The sequence below is a fragment of the Falco biarmicus genome, chromosome 2, assembly GCF_023638135.1.
Source record: "Falco biarmicus isolate bFalBia1 chromosome 2, bFalBia1.pri, whole genome shotgun sequence".
Lineage (NCBI taxonomy): Eukaryota > Metazoa > Chordata > Aves > Falconiformes > Falconidae > Falco > Falco biarmicus.
The window spans coordinates 32740076-32753057 of NC_079289.1; the positions used below are offsets into that span (position 1 = coordinate 32740076).

Below are 12982 nucleotides of genomic sequence, written 5' to 3' on the forward strand. Positions count from 1 at the left end.
GTGGTTTTGGTCGTGAAAATCTTACCCCAGTCCATCCTAGGGGGAGAAAAGAGTTCTTCCAGCACAGCCTGGCAGTTCATTGCCATTCCAGCTCCTACCTGACCAAGCGTGTGCTGCAGCACACAGGGCATGAAGGGAAAACATGCTGCTTAGTGAGGTGTCTGGCATAAAAATGCTGCACCCCGATACTGGAACGGCACCTGCCGACTTGTCCCTTAAAAGCTGTTGCCAAAGTACTGCCCCAAAAACTGCAGTGATGTTCTTAAGGGGAGGGGTTTCTGTTAGAGATCAAGCCTGTTGCTGAGGTCATGGGACCTCCTAGTGTGAGCATGATTGTATTTTAGCAGCGGCTATTCCTGCCAATCTGTACAGTGTAAGTACTGTGGTACTGGTATTGCTACACTGAAGGTGATGCTTTCTGCTTGGGATAAACTGAGCAACTCGGTGTGTTATCCCTCCGGAACGGCCTTGCCTGGGCTATCAGTGGGGACTGACCCAGCCCGCCTAGCCCAGCACATCTGAGTAGCCATGGCCACCAGCAGATACATGAGGGAAGGTGTGGACCTGTCCTTGTCCCGAAGCATCTTTTCACCTTCCAGCAGCCAACAACTCGGGGACTTTCCAAACTGGAGGATGCAGCTGGATGCCCATGTTTTAGGGTTGCGTTTGGACGTGTCCTGCAGACACATGTTTAAATTCATTTCCATCTTTTGCTCGCTCTGCAAGAGCAGATGTTCCCCAGTTCTCCCTTCCCAGCCTGGCTCCCCAGGCCCCCCAGTGCTCATGCTTGCCCTGCAGCATAGCAACATGCCTGGAGCCCAGCACTGGCCCTGATCTGTGCTATTAGCCCATGGGCGTCACTTCAGACATGGAGTTTTCTGCTCTGGGTGTGTTGCCTGGAACTTGGTGTCGTCAGCTCCTCTGCAAGTCCTCGCCCTTGAAGTTTCAGGTAGGCTCACATGGCTAACGTGTGGTGCCCCCCCGCAGACTTTGTCTCCTCACCTTTGCCACCCTTGCCTGCTTACTTGGGTACTTAAAGGAAGTAATTCTCCGCTTTCAGAAAAAGAGGACTTTCAGTATTGGTACCCATTGTTAGCATTGATTTTATTTGCTTTTTTTTTAGCTGTGACATCGTTAAATGTCTCCTTTTAGTGTCTGTGCAAAGTTGCTTTCTCATTCTCCAACAAGGACGTCATCCTAACAGGGCTGAGAACAGCTCAGCTAAGGGAAGGTTTAAATGAAAGCACATCCACCCTTTGGAGATGTTCTGTATGAAAACTCACAGACATCAATAATTTCCTTTTTCTTTTTTAAAAAAGAGGGGAAAGAAAAACGGCCTTTACTTTTGGTCTAAATTTTAAAAGAAATTCCTTTCTAGCTATATTTAACTGCAAAGTTTGCCAATGAGGCTGCCCGGCAACGTCAGTACAGACATTTGTATACATCAGCCTATGATCTCTGTTAGAAGCAAACCCAGGATAGACCTTCAGCAAACCAAGATCAGACCTTGTAATGCCAAATAGATGTGATGTTCCCATTAAAATCTGAGCTCCTGAAATCATGTTGCTCTGATGAGACTCATACCTCCTCTTGAGTCAGTTTCTAGCCTTCAGTTTCTGAGGAAAAGAGCTAGAAGTATCAATGAGCTGCAATACACCAAGCCAGAAACAAGAAAGAAAAAAAAAAAACCCAAATTCTTTCTTAAGATTAAATGATGCATTTGGGCCAGACTTAGGAGGCTTTGGGATGCTTTGATAGCTTTGGAAATGGTGCTGGAGCAAACTTGTTCTTGTGTTCTGACTGCAGCACAAGCTGCCTTTAGTGTTATGATGCCCTGGTCCCACAACAAATTAATTAAGGGTTTGGGAGTGAACAGAAACACAGCATCAGTCTTCCCAGTTCACAAAGTGGGGCTGAAATCTTGATCTTGGTGTGTGACAAGTTTCATGATATTTAAGCAAATGTTGGATCTTTAATACCTTTTATCAATTTCTCTATCAATAAGCATTTTTATACCTGTGGTATTTTGTCTGGTGAATCATATTATGTGCAAATAATCAAGGTGAAATACGATTTGCTTTTGGAGAGAGAATAAAGGATGATATTGTTCTGGATCATAAGCAATTCAGTCTGTTCCTTAAGGCAGGAACAGAGGTTGCAACCTTGTTTAGAAAAATGGAGAAGGCAAACGGCTGCTTGCTTTTAGCTGTGTAAACAGCTGAGGAGAGGCAGCGTCCAGCTTGGGGTTGTGCAGTGTTGCAGCTCTACTGCGCCTCTCAAAGTCAGAGTTCACTTCAGAAGCAATGGCATTCATTTATTTACCCCAGATGACTCTCTGGAGCGTTTTAATTGTGGCATCTACAACCTGGGCACTGTGTGGCACCAACTGCTCTGTGGTAGATAGAACCTCAGGAAAGGGGCTCTCACAGACCTTGCCCAGGCAGCCAGGGCTAATGCCCTTCAGTGCCTGGTGGGACAGCCACCCTGCAGCCATCGGCATTTTCTCACAGTGGCCCCAACAGCCAGGGCAGGTCTGAGGAATGGGAACCTTCCGACACCAAGTTTCCTAAAGCTCAGGTTGCGTTTTGCAATGAAGGGTCAAGAGAAAGCACTGACTTTTTTGTTCTCCGGAAACCACTGGCTAAATCAACTAGACTAAAAAATAGCAACAGCCATTTCCAACAAAAATAACCAGCCATGGTAACGATCCCATCTCCAGTCCCCTATGTGTGCTGTCGTCTTCGCAGAACTACATCAGGAGCACAGCAAACGAGAAGAGAGCTGTTCTGTGAAAAATTAGAAGTTTGACCCTTCTGTCCCCCAGCCCCCATGAAATTACATCTGTCCACCCTGAGCCTGCTAGGAGATCTAGTTTATCTTGAGTGTCCTAAAATGTGTGGGCAGGGAGGTTTCCAAGGGGACAATTCCTTTGACAGCTGTATTCTGTCAGCAGAACAATTAAGCAAAACACCGCAGCCCTATAATTACACGTGAGGCATTTCTCATGTACCGCGTGAGCCTGGCAACTGCCAACAAAGGTCTGGATGCGTATGGGACCACTCCATCTGGAGGGTGGTTATGTAGGCAGCCTCCTTCCTCGACCCATGCAAATAGAGAGGCAGAACATACAGTACGCTGTCGCTCCAGCAGACGCATCCTGACAAGGTTAAACCAAAGGTCTTCTCTGGAGTGGGTAAATACGAAGGGTTTCCTGCACTGTTTACTTAACGGGGACAAGGCACTCCAAAGAGGGGCAGCAGGATAATAGATCAGTCCTGCTGGAGGTGTCTTTGGTGCTGGGAGAGGCGTGAACATCTTACAAAGACATGTTTCAGGAACTGACGGGGCAAATAACACGTTTGGGACCTGAACTGTTAGTGTATGGTGCACCTCAGCGTGGTACCCTGGTGATCTTCATGTTCTTCTTGCTGGCGAAGGAGGGGTATTTACTGTGGGCTCTACAGGCGGTACCCGCGTGGCAGCAACTGCCAAGCACAGCCAAGAGAGCGGTCAGATGCTGTGGCTGAAGGCTATGCTGCACTTCTCCAAGGGTTTCTGCTCAGGCCCGTGATCCTGGCGAGCATCACCCCTGCCTCCTTTGCTAGCCCAAGTCAAAGTCCTTCTTCAAGGAGATGAGCAGGTGTGGCTGATGCAGCAGGACAGGCTCACGGTGCCACGTGATGTTTATCTGCTTCTGGGCACCAGGTGGTCCTCGCGCTGGACCAGAGGGGAGATTGTTCTAGATGTTTCTGACTTGTTGGCAAACAACGGTTGTATTTAGGCCACAGCTCCACAATGTTTTCATTTGAGAAGCAATGGGCTCTTTGGGAGTTGTGGTTGTCGCTTCCCAGTGGTTTCCCTCTCTTGGTGAGGAAGGAAGCCCTCAGGCATGCTGGGTTGTGTGGTTGGCTGGGCTGTCCACAACATGGGGTGTGGAGGGACGGCACAAGCTTATTGCTAAGCCCGTGGGGTACTAAAACATCACGGGTGGTAGGAAAGGCTTTGATTTTTGCCTGGAGAGGGCAAGAAAGAGGGAGAGGTGCTAGCAGACAACCAGTAATAATGAGCAATAAACAACCTGTGGTAAACAGGCCCTCTTATAGGGGATAAAGTACTGAATTCTCAGCTTTCCAGTATAACCAACTTTGCCTTGTGCTAACACACCCTGAATGCAGTCTTTCAGGAAGAAAAGCACAAAAGCTGTGAATTTTGAGGGAGCCCTAGGGAATGAAACACCTGAGTTGTATTCCTGTCGGTTGGTTTGCAATGCCCAACCCACACCTCTAGCCTCCCAGGCTCTGGATTTCTGACCTTTTCTTTCAATAATGATTTACTGCACATTAAAATACTTACTAGTGGGTTGAAACAACAAGTGCACACAATCCTGCGGCTTTTGTTTCTAAAGAATCTGCATTTAAAAGGGGAGAAGATGAGCTAAGGCTCAATCGTTTCTTGCACAGCCTTTGCTCCACTGGTGCTGGAAAGTCATTCTCAGGGCAGTGACACCCACCGACCCAAAGCATCAGGGGAGGAAAGAAGACCTAAACGTGAAGTAGCCCACGCTTGGTGCCTGTTTGTACTGCGCATACTGACGCAAGACCCCGGTGTGCGGCAGCCTGGGCTGCGCTTGGACGTGCGCTGTGTGTTGACGCTGCACCAGCATGTGGCTCTGCTGCTACAAAGAGCTCCCCGTGCTGAAACGCCTGCAGACCGGCGCTGTCTGGGGTCTCCTCCTGACCTTGGGCAGTGTGATACAAGTCCCCCAACCCCCAGACTGGTTCAAATGCATGTTTTGAAATGAAGCTATCCGGGAAGCCAAGGACTTACCCTTGGAAGGGTTGAACACTGTGCTTCCAGTGGTGTAGGAGGTGGTAACTGGCACCACCACTGACACAGCAAATGCCATTGCTGCAGTGGGCTGCAGGTAAGGACGCACAATCAGGTTTGGGCAAACCTGATACTTGTTATCTCTTAAACTGGGATTCATCCCGTAATAATTGTAGGGATGTCATAAATGGATGTAGAATGGCTGAACCTTTAAGGGAACAGTGGAGGTCATCTGATCCAACTCCTCACGCAAAGCAGAGCTAATTTTGGCATTAGAGCAGGTCACTCAGGGCTGTGTCCAGCTGAATTTTGGAAATCTCCAAGGATGAAAATCCTACACAGCCCTCCAGGGCAACCTCTTCCTCTTTGTGATTTTTTTTTTCCCTAATACCCAGTCAGACATTTCTCAGATGCAACTTTTATCTGGTTTCTGCAACACAGTCATCCTTGATTCCTTTATGATCACTGTAAAGAAACAGATTTCAGGCCCCTGAGGTTTCTCACCTCTTTTAGGGTGAAATAAATTGTGGTCTTCAAATAAGAAGTGCTCATCTTTCCCTGCTGGTGAGACAGGCTCCCCTTGTGCGTGTTGCTGCCCTTCTGCTACCAGTTACTCTGAGCCGTGGACCTCCCTTCCAGCTGCCATGCATGCTAGAGACAACTAGCCCTTTCTCAGCTGTGGTTGTCCACATGGAAAGCTGGAATAGCTTTGCTCAGCCAAGCAGGAGTAGCCCCCCTTTTAGGGGGAGGGGGAAGGGTCTGGTGGCCTTCCCCTGCTCCACCTGCAGCTCCTGTGCCCAGCCCCTCTCTGATGCCCGCGCGCTGAGTGCAGATGACTATGGAAGAGCCCTTCTCCTCTTCAGCATGCAAATTAAGACAGAAATGACAATGTGCATGGGGTTTTATTCCCCAGCATGTAGCTGCAGTATTTGTGTTATTGGAAAGTCGGGGGCTCTCTGTGGAGGCATCCTGTGTCCCAGGATAAAAGGCAAATGTGTACCGCGGTCTGGTGGGAGCAGTGGGGAGCGGTGCATTTGAGAAACATGGATGAAATAATCCTCAAGCAATTAATTTATTTAGGAATGACAAAAAAGCCAGCAGGTGATTCTTTTGTTCTCTGACAAGGACAATAATCTTTTGTATATAAAAAAGGCTTTCAAGAAAAGCTTTTTAAGTTAACTCTGTCAGAATTTTTTCAGTGGATTGTTTTTGACTGAAGATACTGGTTCGTTGAAATGAAAAGGATTGCAAAAAAAAATAGTCAAAAAATGCTACAGAAAGGTCACAGTTCTGTAGAGGAAAAATATAAAAGGAACGCTTTCAATTCATAAATTGTTCATTTTTTAAAACCTGGAATTTCACACTGACGTTTTTAATGTTACATGTTCTGTAGGGTTTTTTTTTAACATTATGGCTGACATGTCGTGAAATCATCATGGCGCATAATAACATCTTATCATTTCTAGCTCAGAGTGTTGCCTGTTTGTTGTAGTGAAATGGTTTGGCACCTGATCAAAGTGTCTCCTGCCTGTCTTGTAAAAAAAATAATGTCAAACTTCCATTACAACACAGACGGGAGACACTTTGATCTAGGAAAGAAAATATGTTAGTGTTTACTAAGTGGCAGATGGTTTTAATAGTTTTAAAATGAAACTGAATTTAAACAATAAGAGATTATTATGTAATATGCAGCACTAATGAAATGCCATGAAATTATATGAAATTAAAAAAAAAAAACCACAAAAACCATAGAGAAAAAGTGAAGTGAAGGTAGCAAAGAGCATTTCTAAATTGACTTTTATTTTTTTTGGTGGGTGTCTTTCCTTTGCCATTTTTCTTTGATGAGGCTGGGGTTTCTGAGTGCTGAGCGTGTCCCACACGCTGCTGCGGGGATGGGGGCATGGAGCTGGCAGGGCTGGGAGCTGGGAGCACCTGCCTTGTTTAAAAAGAGAGATGAGTTTGACCGGCCCAGCAAGGATGACTCTTGCGTTGTTGCCATTGGCTTGTTTAATGCCCATAAAAATTCCAGATAAGCAAAAGCATATTTTTGGCAAATAAATTTCTTAAACAAAAATGAAACGCAAAAGAGCTGCCAGGTCTGGAGCATAAACATGAGATGATTAACTCTGGTACCTGCGGATCTGTTCCAGGAATTAGCATGCTCAGCACCACATCCGATTCAAACCATCATGCACTGGCTATTTGGGAAGTGGGTGCCAATGTCACACTGTTGTGCATATAAGCATTTTTTTGTAATAATTAGAGTAGTAATATTTTTAGAAGTTCCATCATAAAACAGAATGATAGTATACACACAGCGTATGCATCCAGAAACAGACATACATATAGTCATCACACAAATCCATCCTGGTGAGAGCAGATTGGAATCAGCAGACCAGCTCTGGACCAGCTTATCCATATAGTTAAAATCACTATAAAAGCAAAAATGTCCTTTGTGTTGTAGCTCCTTGCTGTTAGGTGGGTTGGTAGGAGCCCAGTGAGACTTCCCGTTCCCTTCAGATAACTCAACCTGTCCTATTTTAACTGTTATCTAATAATGTGAAACCATCATCTCTGATACAGCAACAGCTGAGCTCATGGGTACCTGCATCCCCCAAGCACTGGATGTGCACAGACAGCTGCCAGCAGCGTGGCTGGCTGGTGGCAGGGCATCATACTGGTGTCCCAGTACAGGCTCCCAGCTGCACAGGCATCTGCCAAATGGAAGAGCAGCTGCCTGCTGGCCTTCCTGGATCAGGCTGTGGCAAGTCCCCAAAAGACATGAGACGGCCAGAAATGTGCCATCAAAACTGGGGTTGTCCAAGCCCAGGGCACAGTTGCACATACCAAGAGAGGCAGCTGTGACATGGAGTGGCTGTGTGCCCTGAGTGTCCCTAAAGGACTGATCTTGCAGTCCCTCTGTGTGCCAAAGTGCTGGGCATCTACCCACCTTATCCATCTGCAGGATGGAGCCAGCACAGCTTGTAGTGTGCCCTGAAAACTTTTTGCTGTGGGATTCCTTATATGTGGCTTTGTGGGGCATTGCCTGTAATATTAGAAAAAAGCTAAAGAGAGAAAGGAGGGGGAAAGGGGGGCATTGGAAGGCAACAATGTTCAGCCGGGGCATCAGGCTGGTTTCTTCACCAGTGGCTTCCAAGCTGTGTCATTGTGCTGAGCAGATGCCAGCAACTTCATGACAAATCCTAACAATGCAAGGAGAGCTGGGGGGAGAAGCAGACCCCATGTCCCAATGGCTCTGACACAGGGTTTGCAACCACTTGTTCCCGGAAAAGCCCACGGGAGGGTGAGGAGCTGCATAGATGCTGAAGGCACGGCACCCCGATGCTCTTCCCTTCCACGTCTGCACCTGTAGGGTGAAGCGGCTGATGCCCTTGCCACTGCCGGGAGGTTGAGGGGGTAAGCTGGGAGCGGTGGCAGCCCTCCAACTGAAAAGGCAATGGCTTTCCACCGTGCTCTAAAACATACCTCCACGTGCTTGTGGAAAGCAAGCCCATGGCACATGAAGGGTTAATGCAGGAGGAAGCACCAGGGAAGAGGAAAGACAGATTTCAAGCCAAAAAGCTGAAACTGTAGGAAGCTGCGCTGAAAAGAAGAAGAAAAGAAAAAGAAAGGGAGATTTGAATAGATCGAAGCCTGCTGAGGGGGATAAAGAAGGAGAAAAATACTGCGGGCATGAAACCCTTCCAGCTGCTTTCCACAGACCCAGCACGGCAAATTTGTCACAGGAAATAAAGTGGAGAAAGGGACTGAGACGGGCCAAGGCAAGGAGGTCACATGGAGGGATGCTTTCAGCCTCCAGCAAGGCCAGAGGGCTGGGCTCACCTCCGCAGGCGGGCCTGTGGCCAGCGCCAGATTTCAGGTGCTCTGATGGGCAGAGTGGGGGTGTGGGTGAGGCTGGACGGAGAAATGCCCACTGAGGACTGGCAAAAGCAAGTATATCAGCGCTGCCCCTGACCCGCTAAGGGTGAAGTGGGGATAATCTGCAAGAAGTGTGGGCGCTGGCTGCTTGGTCTGCCTCCTACAGCATCCAAATGTGCTGCGCCTTCCGCAAGCATCTGAAGGGAGGATGCTGTCAAGGCACAATTCTGAACATGCCGTAAGACCTGTCACCTGTCAATCCCTCCCTTCGTGCAACAGCTGAATTAGCAAAAAAAGGGAAAAAAAAAGAGAAAAAAAAGAAAAAAAAAAAAAAGAAAGGAGGAGAGAAGTCACTGAATTCTTCAGCTAGCTCCAGTTCATGGAAACATGCTTCAGTCTCCCACCACTGCATAGGCAGGTGTGGATACCTTCAGCAGCGGTGACACTGCGCATCCACAGCATGCCTTTCATTCCCAGGCACTTTGCAAACCTTAATTTAACCCTGAGTGGTATATACAGGTTTTAATTGTAGATAATTAACAACTAGCTAGAGCTGAGCAGGTCACTCCACTTCCTTGATAGCCAGTGGGAAGGAGGAGGCACCTCCCTCCAGACCTGGATTATATTGCCTCTGGATGGGACATGGTACCCTCACACCGACCTGCAGCAGTACCTGGGCTGGTGGTCAGGCAGGGAATGTTGGGATGCCCTGGGGGAGGGACATCGCTGGTCCACTCACACCATCCCCACAAGGGGCCATTTGGTCTCACATCCCCCCTGCAGCTCCAACCACAGACATCCCCAGCCAACCAGCACCTACCCTGGGTGCTGGTGGCTTCTACCAGCCGTAGAAGCAAACAAACAAAGAAGGAGGGGAAGAATGACAACGCATCCTCATGTCCAAGAGACATCAGGCCTTTCTGTGCCTAGGCTGATGACGTAGCTATTAAGAAGATGCCCTTTCAGGTGTGACATGCCATGTCAGGAGTTTCCACTGGGGAAGGTTACCAGTCATGCATGGTGGGATGGCAATGCTGTCACATCACGCAACCCCCACCCTGGCTGGGACCCTGCAACTGTGAACCCAAACCCCTGCCAAGCCTCTGGGGATGGGGAGCAGTTACCAGCAAGGCAAATGTTAGGGTAATGCTGCAGTGCTGTGGAAACAAACATTGGGAAGTGAAATGATGGCTGGTCCCTTAGGAAGGAGGGGTTACAGGTAAAAGCTATGGCGTTAATGAAGCTGCGGAGGCCAACCTGAGATACGGTTTGTGTTTTTGACCTTTGGTATTCAGGAAAGGCGTACAAAATCTGGCTGTAATACACAGAAGATACAGACCTGTGCACATCACTCCTGGGGTCACTAAGGGCCCTTCCTGGGAAGAAGTGACCGGGGAGAGGATGGGATCTTTAGCGACAGGGACCAACAGAAAAGAAGGCAGGCTGTTGCTCTGCTCTCAGAGGTGGCAGGCGAGGAGGAATGGCTTGAAGCTGAAGGAGGAGCAGGGTTCAGGTTAGACCTTGAGGTAAGAGTCCGGCAGTTGGGAGGAGTCAGCCGCTGAGGTGAAGCTGCCCGGGCTCACATGGACCTTGACAAGAGATGGGGAAATAGCTTCTGCCAGCAGGAAGCATTTGTCTAAACACAGCTCCCCTGGCCATCTTGTTCAAGAACAAAGCTGGAGTTTCTGAGAGTCAGCACTAAACCCGTGTCATTATCAGTGCTGTGTTTTCAAGACGGGTCTCCAGATAATGAAACTAATTCTATTTCTCAGGCAAAATATCTGTGTAATTCGCTGACAGCTGAGTGCAAATAATGAACACCGCTCAGGATTCAATACTACAAATGTTTTCACTTAGAAATCAATCTGTCGATCAAAGTGATCATTCACCACTAGAAAAATCCCAAATCCAGCCTTCAGATTCAGAAGATGAGGCTACTTGGTCAGCTATGTGCTGTTGACTTGCCTTTGGTCACAATACACTTCAGCTCCTACGCTCATTGCCTCTTCCTCCTCCTCCTTGGCCTCCCAGTGCTCCCAGAGCACTGGGGCAGATTTTGGTGCCATTTGTTCCTACAGGGCTGGTTCAATGTGATGAACATGTGGGGAGGGAGCACAGGAAGCAGTGCTTGTGCTGTCTGCCCAAGGATGCTGGAAATGGTTGGGTACCTTCTCACAGCAAGGAACAACTCTTTGGAAAGAACATATCAGATACATCTAGAGAAGCTGGAGGTTTTTTGTTGTTTTTTTTTAATCTTTTCCCTCTTAGTTAAAGGTCATCGAGTTAAAAAGCCACAGAAGCACAAGGATGGCTGTTGTTAAAGATCAGGACTAAGTACCCAACCCAGCTTGGCCAGACTTTATTGACCCCGTGCAATTCTTGGAGGCTGCAATGAGGTAGCCTCACAAAATTATTTGTACCAGCATGGGTGTATAAAAATGTCATGTTGGGATGTATCCAGCATGACCACTAGAGCATGTGAAAAACAAATGCCTTCGAAATGCTCTTCAAGGCTTGTGAAAGCTTGAGCGGGTTTGAAAGGCCTCTAGGTGCATGGTGCAGTGCAGGGACCAGATGCTTGCAGCCCCCCAGGACTCCCCCATCCCTGCCTGGGAAGGTGACCCAGTCTGTCCCAGTTAGAAGTCTCTAATAACCTTGCAACCTAACACTGAACCACAAGAGAAGATTTTGTCACCTGGGCTCATCCAAAAGCCTTCCCTTGGGGGTTACTGAAGCTATTTCAGATGGCGGCAGTGACAGTTGCCACCTTCCCACACCAGATGCCAACCTGCATCCCAGGAGAACAGACTCCAGCCACCACCTACCCCCACGCTGCCCAGTGCCCCAGGTACCAAGCAAGACTCTCACCAGCTTTCACGTCCAGACACATTTTCTAGCAAGACTTAGCAGCCGTTAAATAATGAACACTGAAAGTCTGGGGAAGAAAGGTAGCAGAATGAACTTTTTTGCATCTTTCAGACCTTTTTCCTAAGCCACAAACACAAGTTTCAGAGGGAGCGATACCAGGCTGGTAACTGCTTTCCACCTCCCAGCTCAGCCCCCTGCCTCCTCTCCCTGCCCACCCTTTGGAAGCATGTTCATACCTGGTCCGCAGGCAACAAAACCAAAGAGAGCCAGCAGCTGGGTCCTAGAGGGGACTGTGGCCTCAAAAATATGGGTGTGGAGAGGGGAAAAAGAAGACTTCGGTTGTTAGCACTTTGCTTTTTTGCCCTACTCGCTCATATAAAAACAGTCGCAGAAAGGCAAGATAAGGAACTATGTGGTTTCAGCTTCTAACCTCAAACAGCAAACGCTCCTCAAAAACAGTTTACTATGCGGTCATGTTGCTTCAGAGAAAGGATAAGGAGCCCAACTGAAAAAAACACACAATATAGTAACTGGAAAATGGTATTTAGTCACAGAGGAGCTGTAAATAAAATAGAGGATGCTCTGAGATCTGAAAACTTCAACAACCCAATAGCATCTCTCTCCCAAGGGGTTTCTTCTTCTTCTTTTTCTCTTGTTGAGATGCCTCAGTTGCTACTGATGCAGGCACCTCCTCCCCAAAACCAGCTAAACTGTTAAACCCTCCCTCTATCAAATCCCATTAAAATAGATGCTTTTCAGCATGTGCCAGAAATATCCTTATGTGAAATGTGCTAAGATGTTGCAACTTCTATTCAGTTTATTTCGAGTCAGTACAATGAAGCAGCACGAGGCAGGGCTCTGAGGCTGGGGAAAACCATAGAAAAGAGAAGTTCATTAATTTATAGTAATTTTGGACTGCTGAGTTTCATTTTCATGTATACTGCTAGCATAGCACTCATGGAACAGGTTGAAGATTTCTTTTAAAAAAAGAATTAAATACCAATATGTTAACTATAGAACAGCTTCACAAAACCCCCAGATGTTCTGTAAATGCAGATGTTGCCAGGACTGAAATAACAGCTGACATATACTGATAATTACTCATTCGACTTGTTCAACTGGTAGAATTTAGCAGCAGCAGCAGCAGCAGCAGAGTAAAGGCTGTGTAACTGTCTGACTCCTTCTCCCTGGCTCTGCAAAGTAACTGAATTTATACTTTGGCTTCCCTTTTTTCTTCCTTTTCCTTTCCATTTTTAATTTCAGCACTGTTAGTGTCTTCCAGCAGCTCTTTCTTCCTCTCTCCCCACCCTGGGTACCCACCCTGAGGGGACAGGTCCTGGGGCAGGTCCCTGCTGGCACCAGGGGGGTCTTTGGCAGCCCCCCCGGCTGGACCCCATTCCCAAGGCAG

General features: G+C 47.7%; 1 long non-coding RNA gene across 1 annotated transcript; it reads right to left on the reverse strand.

The window, feature by feature from the left end:
* Positions 1-2784: 2784 nt before the first annotated feature.
* LOC130145107 (uncharacterized) lies at positions 2785-12289 on the reverse strand. The gene is made up of 2 exons (XR_008820375.1): positions 11811-12289; positions 2785-4013 (listed from the first exon to the last, which is right to left on the reverse strand). It is a non-coding gene; the product is annotated as an uncharacterized LOC130145107 (long non-coding RNA).
* Positions 12290-12982: the final 693 nt, after the last annotated feature.